Raw genomic sequence first — 11,205 nt, 5'->3', positions numbered from 1 at the left:
ATTGAAATAAGAAGTTCAAAAACTTGTAAATATTGGTATGGTGTTCTTAGAGGACATAGCACCTAAAGTGAAAGCCAATTTGTTGCTTGTTCATGGTAACGCTTCTATCAACATGGTGGACGGTTGTCCAGGGAATTTCAGAGTTTTTGATGTAACGTGTATCTGAAGGTCTCTAGTGGAAAGGCATATAACTCTATGTTTAATCAGTGACTGTGAACATGGCCATGATGGTTGTGTCATTTGCAGTGTGAACCCCCAAGGGTGTATGGTTGTCAGGAGAGATATCCAGAAGTTGATGGATGAGAATGTAATCCATATTCAACAATCGAGGGATATGGGAGATGATGTGAATGTCATTGTGACGGTGTTCAAGACCCCTGAGCGGGTATTCATTCAGTTTGATAGCAGCAACAACAATAATGTTAATAGATCGGTATCGTCGTTGGTTATACGGTTAGCGGTCCCTGTCCCTTATGCATCCGATAAAGTTGTACCATATCAGTAGAATGCCATTATGATAAAGAAAGGTCAAGAGGTTCCTCTATCAGTTGCAGACTCAGTGGTAAATATTGTAGATATTGCGAAGGTGACCCTTAGTGGCTGTGGGTTAAGTCTGGTTTTTCCTATAAGTGTGGAAGATGTGTCAGTAGGTAAGAAGGCATAAATACCTATAGTGATTATGTGTTGTGCTCCAATGTGTCAGTATGGTGAATCCAGCAAATTGAAGACTAACGATGATGATGATGTGTTAAGGTTAATCAAGAGAAGCGAATTCAACGTTGTGGAGCAGCTGCTCCAAACGCCATAAAAAATTTATATGTTATCATTGCTAATGAATTATGAACTGCACATAGAAGCATTGTAGAGAGTGTTGGAACAAGCCTATGTTGAGCATGATGTTACTGTGGATCAGTTTGACCATATTATTGCCAACATCACTTCTTGTAACAACTTAAGTTTTTGTGATGAAGAGCTTCCTGAGGAAGGCAGGAATCACAATTTGGCGCTCCATATTTCAATGAATTGCGAGGAGGACGCTTTGTCCAATGTGTTGGTTGATATAGGGTCATCACTAAACGTGTTTCCAAAGTCTTCTTTTTCAAGACACTCCTACCAAGGCGCCCCAATGACGTACATCGGCGTGGTTGTTAAAGCGTTCGACAATTCTCGTAAAATTGTCATTGGAGAAGTGGACCTTCCAGTGAAGATAGGTCCGAGTGATTTCCAAATTACTTTCGAGGTATGGATATCCACCCGACCTATAACTGCTTATTGGGAAGGCCATGGATTCATGAAGCTGGATCTATGACGTCTACTCTACACCAGAAGCTGAAATTCGTGAAGAACGACAAGCTTGTCATTGTTGGTGGAGAGAAGGCATTATTGGTGAGCCATTTCTGATCTTTCACTTATGTTGATGTTGAGGAGGAGGTTAGAACGTCGTTCCAAGATTTATCCATTGCTGATGAGTTAAATAAGGCTAGGGCACCTATGTTTTCTCTAAAGGATGTCAAAGAGATTGTTCAGATTGGTAGCCCCAACAGATGGGGTCATGTTGTGGAAGTTATTGAGAATAAGAATAGAGCAGGGCTGGGATTTCAGCAAGGCCCATTCGACGCCAATATCAAGGTTATGCCACCAGTATTCCATAGTGGAGGGTTCATTCATGAGAATGATTAACACTCAGCTATCATTATAGAAGACCATGATGAAGGCGAAGCTTGGGAAAACTTTGTGACACATGGCCAGACTTGCAACAATTGGGTTGATGTTGACGTTCCTACTGTTATTCCGCATTCTAAGTAATTTGTTTTCATTATTTTTAGAAAAATCCTTCTCCTATGCCTAAGGGAGAAATGAACATTATTGGGCATTTTTCATATTATCATCAATGAAATACAATTTTATTCATCCACATCTATGATGTTTTATTTTTAGCTTTTTCTTTTTCTGAAAATGGTAATCACAAAAAACATAAATAAATAATAATCTTCCATCTGCATAATATTTGTTCGCACTCCACCTCTCTAAAATCAAAATATCAAATCATTATGCAGGTTGCCTCTCAAACCCATTGAATACAATGATCCTACTCCTTGTCCAAACTTTAATTTCCCCGTGTTTGAAGCAGAGGAAGAGATTGATGATGAATAAGTATCTAATGAGTTATCCAGTTTACTTGAGCACGAGGAAAAAGCCATTCAGTCGTTGGAAGAGCAGATTGAATTAGTCAACTTCTGTTACGAGGATGATCTGAAGGAAGTCAAGATTGGGTCTCAACTGTGTCCATAAGCTAAGAAGGGGTTGATTGATCTTCTTCGAGATTATTTAGATGTGTTTGCTTGGTCCTATCAAGACATGCCTGGTTTGGATTCTGAGATTGTGGAGCATAGACTGCCGTTTAAACTAGAATGCTCGTGGTTCAAGCAAAAGTTGAGAAGAAACCATCTTGATATGGCAGTGAAAATCAAAGAGGAAGTGCAAAAGCATATTGATGTTGGTTTTCTTGTTACCTCTGTGTATCCGCAGTGGGTGGCTAATATTGTATCAGTTCCTAAGAAAGATGGAAAAGTCCGCATGTGTGTGGATTATAAAGACTTGAACCAAGATAGTCCGAAAGATGAGTTTCCTCTGCCACACATTGATATGTTGGTAGACAATACAGCTAAATTCAAAGACTTTTCGTTTATGGACGGATTTTTCGGTTATAATCAAATCAAGATGGCACCTGAAGATATGGAGAAGACCATATTCGTTACACCCTCGGGAATATTTTGTTATAGAGTGATGCCTTTCGGTTTAAAGAATGCTGGTGCAACGTACCTGAGAGCTATGACCACTCTTTTTCATGATATAGTGCATAAAGAGATTGAGGTCTATGTTTATGATATGATAGCTAAATCAAGTGATGAAGAAGAACATGTTGAGCATTTACTGAAGTTGTTCCAACATTTGAGAAAGTATAAACTCCGCTTGAATCCCAATAAATGTATGTTTGGTGTCCATTCTGGTAAGTTGTTGGGCTTCATTGTCGGTGAGAAGGGTATTGAAGTTGATCCTGCCAAGTTCAAAGTAATACAAGAGATGCCTGCGCCCAAAATTGAGAAGCAAGTCAAATGTTTTCTCGACCGCTTGAAATATATCTCAAGATTTATATCGCATATGACTGCCACATATGTATCAATATTCAAGCTTCTTCAGAAAGATCAACCTTGTGATTCGATCGAGGATTGCCAGAAAGCTTTTGATAGTATCAAGGAATATCTGCTTGAGCCTCCAATTTTGTCTCCACCTGTTGAAGGAAGACCGTTGATTATGTATTTGATTGTGCTTGAAGAGAGTTTGGGATGTGTTCTTGGCCCGCAAGATGAGTCTGGAAAGAAAGAATATGCAATTACTACCTCAATAAGAAGTTCACCGACTGTGAGACTCAGTATTCTATGCTTGAGAAGAAATGTTGCGCATTGGCTTGGGCTACTAAGCGTCTGCGCCAGTATATGTTAAATAATACTACTTGGTTGATATCCAAAATGGATCCAATCAAGTACATTTTTGAGTAATACCTGCTTTAAATGGGAGGATTTTCCGTTGGCAGATGTTGTTATCTGAGTATGATATTGAATATCGGTCTCAAAAAGCTATCAAGGGTAGTGTCTTCGCTAACCATTTGGCTCATCAGCCTGTTGAAGATTATTAGTCAGTACATTATGATTTTCATGACGAAGAGATTTTCTACTTGAAGATGAAAGATTATGATGAACCATTGCTTGAAGAAGGGCCAGAGACCGATTCCCGCTGGGGCATGGTATTTGATGGAGCTCTTAATTCATATGGTAATGGCAATGGGGCAGTGATTATTACTCATCAAGGCACTCATTTTCTGTTTACAACTAGATTGACTTTCAAATGTACAAACAATATGGCTAAGTATGAAGCTTGCATTGTGGGGCTTGAATAGGACATTGATCTTAGAATTAAATATCTTGATGTCTATGTAGATTCAGCTTTAGTCATGAACCAAATCAAAGGTGAATGGGAGACGAATCAACCCGGTTTGATACCATATAGAGATTATGCGAGGAGTATTTCAAATTTCTTTACATAGGTTGAGTTTTATCATATCCCTCGAGATGAAAACCGGATGGCAGATGCTCTTGCAAGATTAGCTTCTATGATTGTGGTAAAATTTTGGAATGAGGTTCCCAATTTGACTGTGCTGCATCTTGATAGGCCAGCTCATATGTTTGTTGTTGTAGACGTCAAAGATGAAAAGCCATGGCATTTTGATATCAAATGTTTTCTCCAAAGTCAGACTTACCCACCTGGGGTATCTTTGAAGGATAGGAAGACTTTGAAAATATTAGCTCGAAACTTCTACCTGAATGGTGATGTGCTTTACAAGAGAAATTTTGATATGGTTTTGCTCAGATGCATGGATAGACACGAAGCAGACCTATTGATGGGTGAAGCCCATGAAGGTTCCTTTGGTACTCATTCCAATGGACATGCTATGACAAAGAAGATGTTGAGAGCAGGTTACTATTGGCTGACAATGGAATCTGATTGTTGCAAGTTTATGAAAAAATGCCATAAGTGTCAAATTTATGTATATAAGATTCATGTTCCTTTGACACTGTTGAACTTCATTTCCTCCCCATGGCCCTTCTCCATGTGGGGAATTGATATGATTGGTATGATTGAACCCAGAGCTTCGAACAGACATCGTTTCATTCTGGTGGCTGTTGACTACTTCCCAAAGTGGTTGAAGCGGCATCGTATGCAAATGTTACCAAGCAATTTGTTATAAGGTGTATCAAGAATTAGATTGTATGCCTTTATGGTGTGCCAAGTAAGATCATTACTGATAATGAATCTAACTTGAAAAATAACATGGTGGAAGCTCTTTGCAAAGACTTCAAGATTGCACATCATAATTCCTCTCCCTACAGACCTAAGATGAATGGGGTTGTTGAAGCTGCGAATAAGAACATTAAGAAGATTACCTAAAAGATGGTGGTGACATACAAAGATTGGCATGAGATGCTCCCATTTGCTTTGCATGGGTACCGTACATCCGTTCATACTTCAACAAGGGCAACCCATTTCTCTCTCATTTATGGCATGGAAGTTGTGCTCCCCGTGGAGGTTGAGATCCCATGATTACGTGTTTTGATGGAAGCCAAGTTGACATAAGCTGAATGGTGTCAAACCAGATATGATCAGTTGAATTTAATTGAAGAGAAGAGATTGACTGCCATGTGTCATGGTCAGTTGTATCAGCAAAGAATGAAGAAAGCTTTTGATAAGAAGCTCAAGCCTCGTGTGTTCAGAGAAGGTGACCTCGTGCTCAAGAAGATTTTATCTTTCAAACCTGATGCTAGGGGGAAATGGGTTCTTAATTACGAAGGCCCATATGTTGTTAAGAGAGCCTTTTCAGGCGGTGCTTTGATTCTTACAACTATGGATGGTGAAGAGTTCACGCGTCCTGTGAACACCGATGCAGTCAAGAAATACTTCACCTAAAAAAAGAAAACAAAAACTTGCTAAGTTGAAAACCCGGATGGGCGGGTTAGGCAAAAATGAGCTTCTTAGTGGATTGGAAACCCGAAAGGGAGATCCAAGAAAGAATTAGAGACATAATACAAAATATTTATCCTGATAGATTGAGTACCCCACCTTGGGGAAATCAAGGCAAAAATTAGGGATTATGGAAAGTAAATGCATCTGGTCGGTCCCGATCTTTGAAGTACTTTGGAACTGTCATTTAGTTCTGATTCGTCATTCTCAACCAAAGACAAGAGCACAACGGACTTCAAAGTTGGTTGGGAGAGTAGTGATCCTTGTATTCAATGTAGCCCTTTCCATTTGAATTTCCATTTTCAAACTTTGTAAAAATCCATGGACTTCCGCCATTCGTGGACTACCATTCTATTAAATAAAGTTGAGCTTTTATCTAATTATTTCTACTCTCATTTACTACTACTAAATAAAATTGAATTTTTATGATGATAATTTTGAAATAAATTAATGAATAATTATTTTTCTTAAAATAATAAAAACATTCACTTTATGAATAATCGATTTCTACAAGGAATGTCAACAACAATCTAAGAATAGGTAAGTCTTGAAGTGCAAAGCATTGTTGGTTTTCCCTAAGCAGTTGGTTCAGTAACTTTTTCCTCCCCAACAGTTCGTCGTTTCTTCCCAGCATGGTTGATGAGTTTCTCCCCGAGTAGTTCATCATCCCCAGTAGAGTTGGCGGGTCTCATCCCTAGTTGAGATGATGATTGGTCCCCTTCGCAAATTCATCTTCCCCAACTGAGGTGTTCATGATGTGTATTCCTCAATTTGTGATTTAATGAATGTACCCTGGGTACTCCAGAACCTTTATTTGGTTTCTAGATCCCCATTTGCATTTGATTGTGTTGCATAACTTTGGCAGTTTCTCCTTTGTGTGAATCGGGTCCGGTTATCTTTGTCTTGGAATTGGTTTATTTCACAATTTCCAAGAAGAATTTGCTCATTAAGGAGTGTGACGGTCTTTGTCACAACATCCCCAGCGTTTTCTCGGTTCCTCATTCAGAGTTTTATCTCTTGTATTCCCCGGCGGAATTCATTCTCTAATAGAAGATCCCTCGTTCCCAGCAGTATTTGGTTCTGAGCAGCATTTAATTTTGTCCCCTGCAAGGTTGTCTCCCATTTGATATAGTGTTGAGTTAAAATTCCCTACAACGTTGATTTGTTTAGGTCCTTAGCAAATCATTCTCTATCCTTGGCATGTTTAGGTGATCATCCTTCAACAATGCTATCTCCCCTCAGAGTTTGCCGTGATTGATCGAAAGCATGTTCCCCATGACTTTCCCCAGCCAGAGTTGATTTATCCAAGGCTAGATGATTTATTTTGATCCCTGGCATTTTCTCCAATTGATGTTTCCATCTTGTTGAGATTAGCCTAGTGTTGTAGTGATGATTCGAATCTTTGTTATTTGTATCCTTTGTGCTGTTTTGTCAACATAATTATAATTATATACATACATATTCATGCATAAAACACATCATCAGATATTTCATTATGCATCTTACCGCATTGATTTTCCTTCTGATCCCCTGCTTTGGTGACATTATTTTCCCATGCATATTTGGCATGTTGATCCTCCTTCAATTGTAGAGTGTCATTCCCTCAAGCATTACGAGTTTATCCTTTCTCACTCCCCACTGAGATGTTTCCTCGTGGATGATGATTATTTCAGTTTCGTCCTAGTTTATCTTCTGGATGGAACCATTCCTCTTGAGTTATATCCTCATTGGGTTGAGTCTTTGATTGACCATTTCTTTCTAGATCTTACCTAGATAGATCTTTTGTTCTCCAAGAGTCTATTACCTAGATAGATCTTACCCTAAGATACCGCAATGATGCTTATGATATGATTTGAATGCAATACTCTGAATTCTATGTGTAATGATGCCACAAGAGACACACTACTACTTGAGAAACCAAGCATAGAAAAGAGGGACTAACACCGGGGAATAGCACCAAAGGCTAACAAACTGGGGAAAATGTTTAAATTACTGGGGGTAAAATTAACACACCACCGCGGAACGGAAACGTAAGTTCTGATAATTGAATGAGAACCAACTTCTAATATTGGAAAAAGGATCCAGTTTCTTCTTTAATAGACTTTCATTTGAGTTAAGGGTGATCACTAAATGGAAGACGGGAACCAATGACTTCACCAGGGATCTTCAAAACAAATTTCTCAAATAAAGAAAAAATAGCATCATTTGAAAGGAATCTCATCAACCTTTTCTAGCAGGAATTTTCCGGAGAGATAGCTATATGATGAGAGGATGATTTTTGATAACGGGCTAACTGGGCAAAAGAAGAACATCCTAGCCAAGAAACCATACTTTGTGTGGGTAAAATAAAGGGCTAGGGTTGTAAAGATACCTTTCCTTTATGACGCTTCTTCATTTCCGTTGGTGCCTGAACTTGAGCCCGTCTGCAAGGATACATGGGAAAACTTACCAACAAGATACAAGAGCTTGAGTTTGAAAACACTCAATTACGAGTCCAACTCAACCATGCCAAGGAACGCAACCACACCTTGGAAGACAAGGGTAAGCTAGTCTGTGAGAAGTTTGCAACCAACAAGAAGAGGCTAAGGGAAATTGAAGCCCGGAGAGTTTGGGTTGGTGGTGCTCTACAAGGAGCTAATTTGGAGCTTGACGCTCGCAAAGGATAGTTGTATAGAACATACCGAACCATTAAGGACCTTAAGAAGACCGTTGAGAGGTCTAATTCTATGTAGAAAAAGGCTAGGGAAGATTATGAAGCCCAAACCCTTGAGCTTATGACCACTCTAAAGGAGTGCAAGGAACTCTTGGATAAGGAATAACTAGAGAGGGAGAAGGTTCACCGAAGCTTCTTGCACGAGCAATTCAACCTTAAACAAGCTTGTGAGCCGAAGCTGCTATTTCTCAAAGGGATAGGAGTTACCTTTATACTTTTCGAAAGCCGGAACCTTGAATTTATGCGGAATCTTCACATTAGGAACCAAACACAGATCACGAGCATTTTTCCCAAACAAATTTTTCCCTCTCAAAGCTTGAATTTCTTTATGCATAGCCTAAAATTGATCATGAAAATTGTCCATTCTTTCATAAACACCAACAATTTTTCTTTGGCCAGCATGAAAATCAGGTTCTTCGACACAAGGAACAATGTGAATCATGAGAGGTGGTACTGACATCACAGGTTGAGCCATAGGAACTTCAATAGCAGGTTGGTGCCCATCGGGCACAAAGTTAGGAGGCATCCCCCAAGGGAAACCAAAAGGCATGTGGTGTTTTTGAGCACTGACGCGAGTCACTGAGATGGGCGTAGAGACAATTTTGGAAATTATGGTCCTCTAAAGCGGAGTTTGAAGAGGAGGAGGTGGTTGATTCTGAGTAGCTGCCAAAGCTTCCATCATAGCAGTAAGCCTCTCATAACCGCCTCTCAAAGTTGTCACCTCTTCATGGAGTTCATGATTCTATTTTTCTAGGCGGTCCATCTTTTGTAACTGATTAGTTCGAGTATTGTACCAGTGAGACAACTTTTCTGGATGAAGACCAAGAAAGAAATAAGAACCCTGGCGAACTTGCTTAAAGCAAGACCAAGATACAACATAATGCATGATATGCAAATGCAAATGGGAATGTTATTATTTTTACTTTCCAAGGAACTTTAATACATAAGTTGAAAACTTAAGAATAACACATTTCGATGTACTAAAAATCTCATTTTATTAATAATATAAAAGATTACAATCAGAAATACAATTTCAATGATCATAGGTAGAAGAAACTAGATTTATGGAATCATTTCCAATGACGACCCAACTCCAAGCCGACACTTCTTGCAAAGCTTTAAGATCTCTCTTTCGTAGCTGCTTTTCATAACGTCCTTTTTTATCACAAGCTAGTTTACAATGCCTTTCCAAACGCCGGAAGTAGGAAGATGGGTAGATGATGAACTGTTAGAGGAAAATAAATCCTCTTGGCCTCTTTATCTCTTCACAACACGTTGTTCAAGTAATTCTATCAAGTTATCCTTTTCCTGTAGCTGCTTTTTCAATTTTACTTTCTCAAGGTCTGAGGTGTGATATTTGTTTTCCCAATCATCTCTCTCTTTCTTCATTCTATCCAAAGCCTCTTGAAACTCCTCTATGCCTTTAGTAGTGGGTGATTTGACCATTACTAAGGACATAGGTCTTTCATAAGCGTATGACATCTTGAATTCTTTCACGCTTTTCTTCACCCAACTTGTGTAAGGCTCAAAAATTACATAATTCATCAATCCAAGCTCACATTTTCCCTTCTTATGAACATTGTGCCAAGCACACGTTATCCTAGCTTTCAACCCTTGAGTATATTTCCCTTCTTGGAAAAATAAACCTTCTAACAAATGTTATTAGGTATGTCCTTTATAGAGAACCCGAGTTGACGTCTTGCTAAATCCGGATTGTAATTGATTCCTCCTTGTGTACCAAGAAAAGGCACATTAGAGAACTCCCCACAACTATCAATAATCTCGACGTCATCGTAAATAGAAGAATACCAAGTAATGTCGTCATTGGTGAGAGACATGAGTCTTTGAGACCACCTTAAGCAACCTTTGTTTTCTATGAAGATAGTTGACTGTGGCAAGTGCAAAATAAATAACTTGTACAGTAAAGGCACACAATAGAAAATAGTTCCACCCACTTTAGAAGTCCTATGATGAATGGAGAAATAAGTGTCACCGAGTAGGGTTGGAACCAGGTTCCTAATTAAGAAGATCCTCATAGCATTAACATCAACGTAGTTATCAATGTTAGGAAACAAGACCAACCCATAGATGAGTAAGGCAAGAACAATCTTGAATGCCACCATGATATTAGCATTAGCAAAAGAAAAGGATTTTTCCAATAGAAACTTCAAAGTTGACCCTCTGATACCTCCTTTGATAGTGAGATTGGCATTTATGTCACACTTCCTCAGATGAATGGCTTCGGCAATAACCTGAGATTCAAGAATTCCTTCCACCACACTAAAAGGAACTCTATGAGAAACTGGTATACCCAAAAGATAAGCATACTCCTCCATGGTGGGCAACAACTGATAATTAGGGAAAGTGAAGCACCGGTAAACAGGATAATAGAACTGAACCAAAGTATAGAGAAGACCATCCCAACATCAGTAGATAACACAGATAAAAGTCTTCCAAAATGGTCTCTGAAATCGTTAGGATCATCCAAGAAATATGCTAGCTTCCTCAATTCCATCAAATCAGGACATCTGAAACTCTATTTCCGAGTATTCCTCCTCCCAATATCCATGATTAAAGTATTTGCGATGTTTGCAACAAGAGTGTCTAAGTTCCTTGAAAATTGACTAAAATTCTTATGAATACCATGAGTGCATGATGCAACAATCACAAACAATATCACACAAGGCACACAAACAAGGTCCGAGTTTAGTATCGCATAACAACTAATTCAAGTCTACACCTGAATAGCCACCACACTACATCCTTAAAAGGCCAGGATGGGTTAAGGGTTCTAAGGTCCCATCTTCTCGGGCTCCCAGGTTAAAAAAAGTAATGCCAACTACGACTACTCGTGTGACAATAGTAATCCCAAAGGGGCTTCCACTGAGCGGGGGATCTCAAGTCGGCTTATTAAG

This window comes from Lathyrus oleraceus, chromosome 1 (genome assembly GCF_024323335.1).
Source record: "Lathyrus oleraceus cultivar Zhongwan6 chromosome 1, CAAS_Psat_ZW6_1.0, whole genome shotgun sequence".
Taxonomy (NCBI): domain Eukaryota; kingdom Viridiplantae; phylum Streptophyta; class Magnoliopsida; order Fabales; family Fabaceae; genus Lathyrus; species Lathyrus oleraceus.
This window is presented reverse-complemented; position numbering follows the sequence as displayed.